Source organism: Cottoperca gobio, chromosome 3 (genome assembly GCF_900634415.1).
Source record: "Cottoperca gobio chromosome 3, fCotGob3.1, whole genome shotgun sequence".
Lineage (NCBI taxonomy): Eukaryota > Metazoa > Chordata > Actinopteri > Perciformes > Bovichtidae > Cottoperca > Cottoperca gobio.
Window position 1 is genome coordinate 957,185 of NC_041357.1, and position 12,816 is coordinate 970,000.

The window sequence follows — 12,816 nt, forward strand, 5'->3', positions numbered from 1 at the left end:
TAAAGCTATTGCACTGCTCTTCTGTGGTATTGGTGTATGAAAGAGTTTGTGGCCTGATGAGATGATTTATGGTGGAGAACAACTGCTTGGAATTTCCAGGGTTTTTATTGATGATATTAGAGTAGAACTGTGTCCGTGCGTTTCTGAGTGTTTTTTGGTGTTCTTGAAATGCTAATCTATGAACACTGAGTCCAGATTTTGTGAAACGCCTCTCCAGTACACGCCTAGCTGCCTTCATGTTCCGTAGCTCTAAAGTGAACCAGGGGGCTGAGCGTGAGAAGGTGACTGTCCGAGTTTTCACCGGAGCGTGGAGATACAGGATATTGCTCAGTGTTCTATTGTAGAAATCCACTGATTCACTGACTCTTGTGAAGGATTTGCTGGAGGTCCAACGTCATGATGTCTGTGTTGATGTTTTTAAGATTTCTGAAGTGTATTTAGAGTTTGGGCTTGGTCTGGTGAGACAATTTCAACTCCATTGAGATAACCTTGTGATCAGACACTCCCAGATCGTACACCAACAGATTTTTAATGGGTGAATTCAGTGATGTCCAGGTCGAGCGTGTGCCCCCTGGTGTGTGTGGGGACATCAACATGTTGTTTTAGGTTGAGAATGTCCAGTAGTTGTAAGAACTCAGCTGCAGGGTGGCGGGAGGGGGTGTCGACGTGAATGTTCAAATCCCCAAGTATGACAGTATTTGCAGATGTGGTACAGAGTGAAGTGAGAAGTTCATTTATCTCTGAGATGAAGGCCGGGTTTGGCTTGGGTGGGCGGTAGATGAGGAGAATAGTCATGGGGAAGGGGGGTTTTCATTTAAATGCAAGGCATTCAAATGAGGACAGGTCAGGCAGAGAGATGGGGGTCAATTTGAGGTCACTGTGGTGTATTATGGCTAAGCCGCCACTGCGACCAGTACGACGGGCTTTCTCCAGGCAATTATAGCCAGGAGGACAGGCTTCATTTGGGGCAAAATAGGCCTCAGGCTGATGCCAGGTCTCAGTAAGACACATGAAGTCAATCCCCTTGTCTTGGATGTGATCATGTATGAGACAGGATTTATTTGTGAGAGATTGTTCGTTAAATAGTTCTATTTTGAGGCTTGACGGAGTGGTTAACTGTAGAGGCAGGAACAGACTGAAATCCACTGCACGTTTTCTGTCCCACTTGGTGTGTAGCGATCTCGCGGTGTTTCCCGTGCTACTAACATCGAGAGCGTCAGTCCTCTGATGACGCAGCAGACGTGCGACAGTGGTCCATATGGAAGGAATGGATGACACAGGCGGGCCAGGCTGGTGGTAAACAAACTTTCTACGGGAGCCTCTGTGGGTGTAACGAGGTCTGCGTAGGAGTCCAAGTTGTTTGATGGCTGAGATGCACGTTGGAGTTGTGTAGTTGTTGAGCCTTGGACATACTGTTGAGATGGAATACTTGGACATCATGCCGGTTGCCACAGGTTTTAGTCTGGGGCTAGCCGTTAGCCATGGACAGAGATGGAGAACTGTTAGGCAAGGCAAGATGGTTATCCGTAGCATGGGAGTAGGAGATGAAGCAGGGCGAAGCAGTCCGTTTCCAAGCAGCAGTTTAGCCGGCAAGCTAGTTGACGGCTAGCTGTGGAGGCAGCGGTCCTAGCGGCCATCGCACCGGGACAGCTGAAGGGCTGTCCAGGAGATAACTCACAGTAGCGGTGGTGAAACAGTGGTGGACGTATTGTGGCTCACTGGCAACAGGAAGCTGACCGTAGGAGCTGACTGGCTCGTTGGAAGCCGACAGACTGCTAGCAAGCCAGCTAGCGTTAGTTGTCCGGGAGCTCTCGATAGCAGTGGAAAGTGCCAACAACAGGTAGCAGCGGTTATCCAAACATGGTTTGTAATTCAGTAGAATCCAAGTAGAACAGACTTAAACTAGAACTAGAAGAAACGGCGAACAAACAACAAACAACGACAACAGGAGAAGCGGCGAACAACCAGCGCCACCGTCCTCTCCCTCCCTTTAATATTAAAGAATACAATGTAAATGAATTATAAATAAACATAAAAAACTATTTGACACCTATTAAATTACTTTTGCCATATTAAATTAGTTTTAACCCTGATTATATTGTACTTAAATGATAACAACAGACTCAAAGCCATCCAGCGTGCACCTACCCATATTCATATGATTTCCGAAAGTAAAACGATTAGGCTATTTATTAGGCCAAACATGTTGTAATTTTCCAATTCTGATATGTTCACACTCAAAGCCTATCAAGTACTGATGGTCAGGGCTTTTTTAATACCGAACACCCACCTCGACTGAACCTGACCAACAAACTGCCAACTTTATGCATTATAATAGCACAATTCTCAGTACTGAGGACTGAGAGAAGTACAGATTTTCCTTTCGCACTTTTTTACCGTACAGAACAAACCAACGCACCCTGATTTGCGTTTGCATGGCACAAATTTATTTTTGTTTCTTTACAAACAGTTTGTTCTATATCTTACTATGTGTTATCTGTTTGATTGGGTTGATCCATTTGAATATATATATATATATATATATATATATATATATATATATATATATATATTGAGGGTAATTTGCCAGAGTGTAATGCTAGAAATGTGGGGCTTTAAGTCCTCCTTGTCTTTTGGGTTTTTATAGAGTTGCCAGTTCAATTCTTGGTGTCTTTAGTTGGGATGATTGTGAATAGATTATTTATTTTTGGTGGCTATTCTGCCTGTAAGTGATAGTGATAGGTTCATCCAGCAAAAGAGGTTGTCATTTATCGTTATGAGTAGTGTGGTGACGTTTGTGGTGAATGTGAACAGCTCTGGGGAAAACATTTATACCTAAATACGTGATGTGACTTGTGCATAAAGAGATACTGTATGTGGTGTATGGGCTGCCACATCCCAGCTGTTATAATCTAATGGAAAGCCATGCATTATTCCAGTAAATGGAGTAGTCAGAGATATTGGAGTTTAATTGTTTCCTGTCGTGATGAGTAAGGGTTGTGTAGGAACAGCAATATATCATCTGCATAAAGACTGATTTTGTGATGTGTGTTGGGTGTTTGGATGCCTTTTTTGTAGATGTTCTAATGGATGTCTGTAGCTAGAGGTTAAATTAAAATGGTTAATAGAGAAGGAACCTTGCCGTCCCCCTGTGCAGTGTGAAGCTTTGTGAGGTTTGTAAGTTGGTGATGACGGTGGTTGAAGGTGAGGAGTATAGAATCCAGTTATAAATGATTCCCCAAAGCCAAATCTTTGTAATGTGGTTATGTGAAATGTCCAGTTTACTCTGTTGAAGGTTTTTTCTGCATTTAAGGTAGCTACGATGGTTCCTACCTTTTGTAATGATGAATAATGCAATAAACGAAACGTGTTACTGGGTGAGTGTCTACTTTTGATAAAGCCGTTTTGTTCTGGGTGAATTATGAATGGATCAATTTATTCTATTCTGTGAACTAGTCCCTTAGTGAAGATTTTCATATCCACGTTGAGAAGAGAAATTGGACTGTAACTTGATGGCAATGTTGGGTCTTTGTTGGGTTTGCAGAGGAGTCTAATTGTGGCCGTGTTCATGTTGGATGGAAATCTTGAAATGCCTGCCATGTGTATGACGTGATAGCTGTGAACGTAGTAGTGTAGTGTGTATACAGTGTATTTGTCTGTGAATAAATGCTACAAGACTCAAGCCAAGATTCTCTCTGTCTCTGCTGATTAAAGTCAAGGGGGTTAGCCCGAGGGATGTCACGATACCAGCAATTTAGTAGTTGATACCAATACCTGTGAAATTCCACGATTCTCGATACTGATTTAATACCACGATAAGAACAAAAACAAAACAATAAATCTGATAAACTCTGTTATTACATTTGAATACTGTTTTTTGTTAGGAAATTTAAAAGGTCATAATTCCCTCTCCAATATCTATTTTATATTGTTTCTTCAAACAACTGTAAACTTGAATAAATCTTTTGCCAAAAAGAAAATGAGTACCTTCACATTTTCATCACTTAAGGCGGGCTGACCTTTAAGATGGACTAGCTATTCTCATTTTAGTTACAAGCTGCTCCTCGGAGTTGCTTATTTTTTTTAACTGTTTAACCGATAGCATTAATTGATCAAAATTCTTATTTTCTTTTAATGTTTAAATGGTCAATTATTAATATTGCTACATATATCTTATTACCACACTATTCTCCTGCTAAACATATAAGCAGCCATGTAAACAATCTGTTAAATATCTGTATGTGAAAACAGAAACAATAATATTTCTGACCTTATTTATTTGAATTAAAACATCAAAGTTCCATCCATCCATCGTCTACCGCTTATCCGGGGTCGGGTCGCGGGGGCAGCAGCGGAAACCCAAACTTCCCTTCTCAGGGCCACATCCTCCAGCGCCGACTGGGGGATCCCGAGGCGTTCCCAGGCCAGTGAGGAGATGTAACCTCTCCACCGAGTCCTGGGTCTCCACCGGGGTCTCCTCCCAGCTGGATGTGCCTGGAACACCTCCCTAGGGAGGCGTCCAGGTGGCATCCTTACTAGATGCCCGAACCACCTCAACTGGCTCCTTTCAACGTAAAGTTGAAATTTTGAGCAGCTGATCCTCATCCCAACCGCGGGAGACTTCAACGCACACGTTGGAAACGATGGAGACACCTGGAGAGGCGTGATTGGGAGGAACGGCCTCCCTGATCTAAACCCGAACGGTCGTTTGTTGTTGGACTTCTGTACAAGTCATGGAATGGCCATAACAAACACCATGTTCGAACATCAAAGTTGCTTTCCTATAATGGTCTCAGATCATGGATGTTATACATGCATATTTGCAGCCTCTGACTTTAGCCTGAGCCCAGTCCAATCTAAAACCACCAAATTTGGATTTTTACTAAATAGGTCCCTTCTGCACAATACTGTAGCAAGATGAGATGCTTATGAGGATCTCTGTTTTCTAAATTACAGACTGCATTCAAAATGAAACTGTTCATGTGGTCTCCACTCATTTCAAACTGGTACACTGTGTCGTCTGCCTTTACAGAAACCACCAAGCCATCAAAGGTTTGATATTACCAACTTGTCATATTGATGATAAATTGATAATGATAACTGTTATTTTATACCACATTATTTAATTGTTAACTACTAAAAATATTTTTCTTCCAGTTTTCAAGAAGCAAGAAGTTGTTTCGAGGGGAAAGGGAATGACCATACCAAATAGCAAAACATAGGTTACCTTTTTAAAAGGACTGCATAAAAGACATGCATGTGCACAGACAGCTGGCACATACTGCTGTAGCATCATTAACATTAAACCACACAGACAAGAATACACAAGCAGCACAAAAACATGACAGACCGGCAACCAAATAATCACACAGGGCCACACAGCCAGTAGTAATATCCTCTCCGGGTCATGAACATTTAGCAGCATCAAATCTGCAGAACTATGCTGAGTAAAGTGGTGGGCGGATCGATCTAAAATATCGATGTATCGATATCAACGTTGGTATCGGTATTTATCAATAGTTGCGTGATGAGATCGATACTTAAGTTTCAGTACACAACTCCTGTTAAATCATCGTGATTGTGCATGTGCAAACACTGCTCCTCTCACTCACTTCGCTCATGCTCACTCTGCCCCCCCCCCCCTTTACTCCGAACTCCGAGCTGCAAAGTAAACGGAGGGAGGAGGGAAATTCCCAAACCACAACCAGACCCCCGGCACCGAGACAGAAGTCACTGGCAGAGACCTTTCAAAAAAATTATCGAAATCGGTATCGGAATCGGCAATACTGGCCCTGTATTTACTTGGTATCGGATCGATACCAAATTTTGCAGTATCGCCCACCCCTAAAACGAATGTGTGGAGAAGGTTCAGTCAAGTAAGTTTTTATCTACCCAGCACATTCTTCTACTTACTGGTTGGCCTGTAAAATAGTTTGGGTCATTGGGTCATGGTGTAGCTATCTTGACTGGTATTAAATAATTGAGCTTTACCCAAGGCTACACATATGCTGAGCAGGACTGAACTATGGATATATTTAGTTATATTTGCGCAGTCATTAGTAGAGATACGTTCAAGGTGAGCGTGTGAGTCAATGTGTTAGAGCAGGGGTCATCAACGTTTTTCAGGCTAAGGACCCCCAAACTGGTGTAGCATGGAGCAGGGACCCCCTATATTTTAAACTGTATTCAAACGAGGGGGGGTTACTGTCGGAGTTCTGTACGAGGGGGGGTGCTGTCATAGTTCTGTGCGACGGGGGGTGCTGTTGGCGTTCTGTGCGTGGGGGGTGCTGTCGTAGTTCTGTGCGACGAAGGGATATGAATGTGCAAATAAAAATATTTATAAGAATTATTGTTTTTTATAAATATCTTTATTTATTAACAATATAAAAAAATATTTGCTTTATCTACAAACCATTAGCGACCCCCCTGCAGTACCTCTGCAACCTCGCGGACACCCTGTTGAAGACCTATGTGTTAGAGCAATGATTCTCAACCTTTTTTAGGCCAGCGCCCCCCTATCCATTATCCAGGTCCCTTACCCCCCCCCCATCAAATAAAATGTAGGCTTCCTGTTTGTCTCCCCTGAATTCTAATGTTGATTATTATTCTGTTTGTATTATTCAAATTCTTCTTCTTAGTATTTATAATTTATATTACATATTGATTATATTAATTTAGTATTTCAATTCTTATATTTTTCTTGTTATTAGGCGAGTATATTATAAAAACTCAAATTCTCTGAGATTGAAATTACATAATAACATTTCAAAATAATAATAAATATATTATTAAACAAATGTTTTGTTTTTACCATCAATTGCCATGATACACCATGTACCCAGGGAGCAAACAAAGACATTTTATTCAGGAGTGTTAAACAAATGCATCGGTAAGAAGTTTGAGATTCAAACACAGCAGCCTCAGAAATGTGAAACAATTTGCACTCTTAAGTGATCCAACGATAAACGAGCACAAAGCAACAAGTCTGAGGCACTGCCCCCCCCCCCAATGGAACCCTGTGTTTTATTTTATATAAATATATAGCGCGAAATGTGCTCTTTTCTTAAATAAACCAAACGCTTATGTTATTTATCTAATTTATGTGCACGTTTCCGTGTTTACTGCGTTGCTTTGCGCATTCACATTCTCTCCGTTTCGCAAACAAACGAGAGTGGAAAGGAGAGAAGAGACTACAAAGTGCAAAAAACGAGCTGCACTCTGTCTGCTCGTAGTAGCAGTTCTAAGTCCCGACCAGAGCAGTTGTGTTTTAACATTAATTCCGGTTAGTTTTATTCATGGTGTATCTTTGGAATAACATTAATGCTTTCGAGCAGTGGTGGCTGAGGGGGACGGCGCTTGTTTTTAATTTTCAAGCAGCACTTTATCGCTCAGCAAAATAAAAATAAAAGTCTAAAAACACACAATGTTAACTTTATTCAAACGCACTCGACTCGTCTTTTCAGCTCGTGCAGTTTGGCATGTTTCGTGCTGTAATACAGCTCGAGAGCCTTTTTCATGACCGCAAGCGCGTCCACACAAACACTGGCCTTTTACTTCCACAAAGAAATAATCGTTCGTCCATTTCTCCTGGAACATTCCGCATTCACCTTTCTCCTTGTTACACTCGCCATGCTGCGTTCACTGATGTCAATGACCGTCTCGTTTAATATTGAAGTTTTTGACATGACGTGACCACGTGATGACACGTTCCGCTCGTGTTGTGTCAGTCGGCAGTTATATTCTATATCTGACTAGATTTTGATACATTTTTTTGGAGTAGATTTTTTGCGTGTGTTTATGAATTACCTCGCGGGCCATACACACAAACGCCCCCCAAAGACACGTGAACGCCCCCCTTTCTAAAATTATTGCTTCCAGCGCCCCCGACGTCCTCTGAATGCCCCCTGGGGGGGGGGGGGGGCGCTGCCGCCCCCGTTGAGAACCCCTGTGTTAGAGGAAAGCAGTGTTCAGTGTTTCCCTTCATAGCTTTTTTAATAATTTTTAAAACAATATTTTGGAGAGTCTTTCTTTAACAACATTTAACAAGATTAATTTACTCCAACGATTCACATGTCTGTGTGTGCATAATGAAAAAAACTGTGTTTTGAGTTATAAAATGTCGTTCCCCCTAATTAAAACATCTTACACTTATTACTCATATACTCATGCATACACTACACACAGTAACATTAGAGCTGTAGAGATGTAGATCTTCCCTCTGGTTACCTCCTCTTCAGTAACTGCATTTCAAAGTGATGTGACACACCATCTGGCAGCCATGTTGGAGGTCTGCAACTCTCAATGGTTGTTTTGATCAAAAACGGTCAAAAAAATCGGTCTCATTAAAATAAATTAAGAACCTGCCTTTTTTCTCATAGTGCTCTGTTGGTGTAAACACAGCCTTTAAAGTGGCCATGGACAACTGAGCTTGGTTATCTTGACTCCGCTTTTTCCATGCATGATTAATTGTTGTTTTTGATTGAGAACTCTTGTATTGTTTGATGATGTCACCTTGGTAGCTAGATAATCATACTGTAGTATCTGTTGATTTGTTGTAAAACTCTTGATTTGTGGACTAGCTCATGTAACAAGACCAGTCCAGTATTTAACAAAACTACACATCTATTAGCTTACTAGCTTAGCTTCTTTAAGCTAGTTTAAAAGTCACAATAAGTTTGTTCAGAGCATGGCTAAAAGTTAGGTAAATAGTACGACTGTAAAGGGTCACTTCTCCATCCATCCATCTGTTTTCTGCTGCAAGAGAAGTAGTACCACTGATGCTGGCTTCAGAAAATCTCCAGCTCTAAATCCAAAAAGTGCCAACTTCTTTCTCAAAATACAATGTTGGTATATTTTTCCAGGGCGGGGTTCTTTCCTTCGTTCCAGTTCAGGCCTTTTCTCTGTGGAGTGTGCATGTTCTCCCTGTGTCTGTGAGGGTTTCCTCCAACCGCCCAAAGACATGCAGGCTAGGTGAATTGGTGACTGTAGATTGCTCCAAACTGAGCTGGGATAGGCCCTCCAGGACCATGCACAGGGTAAGTGTGTACAGATAATGGATGTGTGTTTTTTTCCACAATACTTTTTCTGAACTTTTTGTTTTAGCAAAAACTATGACAAAAATATCTATTAATTAACAATTTTGTCCACGAATAAAAACTAGATGATATGAATGAAAGATGGACAAATGTTTTATTGCAAACTTTTATTCAATGACCCACATGCATAAACAGAATCACACAATAAAGCTTAGCTCCTGATTAGTAAAACAGAAAAATATATTTTTCTGAAATGTATTAAAATGCTTGACCTGTTTGATAAAAAAGTATCTTGCATTAAGCAATGATTTCTGTCTCTCAATGGTATCTGACGTTCTTGGAAGAAACAGAATAAATTGATCTACAATCCACTGAGAATTAGACAAGAAGCAGCAACAAAACAGCTGGAACAAACTACAAAAACATGCTGTCAGCATGCCAGCATTTATGAAAAGTTAAACCATTATCAAGAGCTGTGGATGTAACTTTGATGTACTTTCAGTCGGCTATCTTTCTTGTTGCTTATTGGAGGGAAAGAGCAGTTCCCGGATCAATGTCGGCAGTCTGGGGTTGCTTTCTTAATTTGGGTCATTTGGTCCGGACCAAGGGAAAGAATTATACATTGTTTTTATTTTAGGTTTGGTCTGGGTCCAAGATGATCTCCAAGAGGAGTAAACATGAAGTTAGACTGACAACTATCTTGTTGATTGTCATTCTGCATCATCAGGAGCCACGTGGAGAAAACAAATTCCGGGGACTAACAAAGCACATGTTTAAACATGACTAACAGATAGAGAAAGGACTGTACACAAGCCTCTTTGCATGATCCTAGATGACAGTGTGGACACATAGCAAATGTCGGAGCTCGCACATGAGGCTTCTTGTACTGTAATGATTCTGGGGCTTTTTACTGAGAAATCACAGGGACTTAAGGAACTGACAAAGTAGACAGAGTCAGATACAATCACAGCTGTTTTAACAGCTTTTGACCTTTTAATCAGAGAAAAACTTGCTTGGATGTGCATACGTGAGGAGTTGCATAAATCGGTTATATAAATGACCAGATTAATTATATAATCCCATATCTGCTATCATAAAATCCTGTTGTTGGTCCGTTTTCTTTTACACGACAAACAAACCACACCAGAGTCCAAGTCAGAGACAATCCTTTTCAAGCAGTCTTGGTACAGTTGTTTGGTCCGCACCAGGGTTTGATTGACAGCTTTCACACCAGCCAAAACGACCAGTTCTTAACAGGCAAATGGACCAGAGTGCGTTTTAACCAAACCATACGGGTTAGGTGAGAATGCACCCTAAAACTTCCTTAAACTGTTACTAAAAGAAATATCAGCATGTGGTCCTACGTTTTAACAACTACTCTCAAACTAAACCAAGACAATGTTCAGGTAAGTGATTCCAGCTTCTGAATCTGCAGTACTGCTAGGAAACTGTCCTGTTCACAGTTTAATGACTACTAGATGTACTCAAGAGAGGCAGTGTGCTGTGTTACTGCAGATTGACATGGTCACTGTCTGTGAACAAGTTAACAGGGCCTTTACTTCTGACCTCACAATATACGAGAAGGACACTTGCAACACAGTTGGACACAAACGGACCTTTTAACATTACTGAACTGATATAAAGCCACACGATAACAAACTCTTTCAGCTAACTCTCTCTGCTTGTTGTACGTTCAGACAGTTTGCAGTCACTGGAGCTTTATAATGACCCAACTGTGGCAGAAAAGCTCCTATTAAACCTCAATTTTATATCATCTTAACTTTGTGAATGTATTGCTCCACTTTATTTAATGGTCAAACCTCCCACGCTTGAGCTTCTCCAGCTGTTTCTCTGGGTTTCTTCCGACCAGCTCTGTTTTATCATACAGACCTGAATCCTGAAGCATCATTCACTTCATCCACCAGTGAAGTGTATTTGCTGTGCTGGTGGATTAGGCCAAAACTTGATCTCTCTCTCTCGCTCTCTCTCTCGCTCTCTCTCTCTCTCTCTCTCTCTCTCTCTCTCTCTCCCTCTCTCTCTCTCTGTCATCTGGCTTTGATTGTCTTATCCTCGTCAATTATTATTCATTAATTTATGCCTGTCTGGATTCAAATGGGCCTCTGTGGCCTGGCTCCAGAGACAGACAGACAGCAGGTGTGTGTGTGTGTGTGTGTGTGTGTGTGTGTGTGAGTGTGTGTGTGTGTGTGTGTGTGTGTGTGTGTGTGTGTGTGTGTGTGTGTGTGTGTGTGTGTGTGTGTGTGTGTGTGTGTGTGTGTGAGAGAGAGAGAGAGAATGTGTGTGAGAGAGCGTGTGTGTGTGTGACAGAGAGAGAGAGAGAGAGAGAGAGAAATGTTTCATTGTACAATTACTTTAAAATAAAGTGCTTAAAACAAAGTAAATAAAAAAGTATATAAAAATATTTATAAACACATTTAATCTAAAAACATCCGGATTTTTTTCTTTCTGGCTGTTAGTTAAATTAAAACCAGGGATATCACTGCTGTCCGACACACACTCTTCCTCACTAAGACTCTCGTCCGTCTGTCCCTGACTTCTCACAGTCTGTCCCTCTTCTCCAACTTTACTGTTTTTAGCATCACTGGAGGCCTTCTTTGACCTTTTCTTATGTTTGGCAGCAGGTTTTTGCTGTACTGTCTCCAGTGCTGCTGCTGCCTATTCCTCCTCCATCTCCGCTTCCTCTATCTGCTCACTCCATATAAGCCTTTCTTTTCCTGCCATGTTTTCCTGCAGCTCTCCTGTTCCCTCTGCCTTCTCTCCTCCCAACCCACCTTCCTCCTCTACCTGCTCCTCTTCCTCCTTGTTTTTTTCGATCTCACTTCCTCCTACTTTTCCTAGAATATCTTGGTAATTTATTTCCCCATTATTTTTCCCCACACCACTTAAATTAACACTATACACCTCGTGCGCCAAGTCGGACACAACCGGAGCGGCCCGTGGAGATCCCCCCGCCGGAGCCATGGCTACCCTTGGCGGAGAGCCCTCCGCCGCAGCAGCCGGTGCCCCTCGAGGACTAGACGGAGCTGAGTCAACGCGCCTCGGACAGGCTCTTGCGGTGTGTCCCTCCTCCCCGCAACCAAAACATTACATACCCGATGAGGTGGCAAAAATCACGTAATCATAATCATCTACTCTAACATGGAAGCGGAGGTTGAGTTCCACATCCCGGTTATTAAGAATTATATATAACTGTCTACGATGAGACACTACATGTTTAAGCAACTGAGACTTACATCCAGACAGGATCTTTTTCACCGGGGAAACAACTTTCCCGTGTCTGGATAGCTCTCTGCTGAGAAACTAATCGGTTATGAATTGGGGGACATTTGAAATAACAACTTTGGTTGCCGGTTGAGTGAGTGGCAGTACCTGCATAAACATCTCGTTCACCACGATACCTGTCTCAATGCGGAGCACCTTCTCCAGCTGGTCCAGGAAAATGACAACAGCGCCGTTCATCCGCGCCAGTGACTTAATACTGTTGTGTCCGACCTTTTCCCCCACAGCTAAACCTATTTCTTCTACGCTACACGGGAAGCCGGCAGAAATGTTAATGCCGTGCCGAATTCCCCATTTACCATGGTGTCAGACGCCGACTGGAGAGACACCGGCAAGAGAAAACCCCACACACACCTCAAACACCACACCCAAACGCACTGAAAGTCAACTAAATCAAACTATCACTAGTAAATTAAGTTAAATTAACACCCATTATTATCAAAATAATCAAAAAAAGAAGAAATCGAAAAGCCCACGCTCAGCG

At 41.9% G+C, this 12,816-nt stretch overlaps 1 protein-coding gene across 1 annotated transcript in view; it reads left to right on the forward strand.

Moving 5' to 3' along the window:
• The window catches only part of adamts17 (ADAM metallopeptidase with thrombospondin type 1 motif, 17), a 108,464-nt gene that overhangs the window by 50,357 nt on the left and 45,291 nt on the right, over positions 1-12,816 (forward strand). The window lies entirely within an intron of this gene.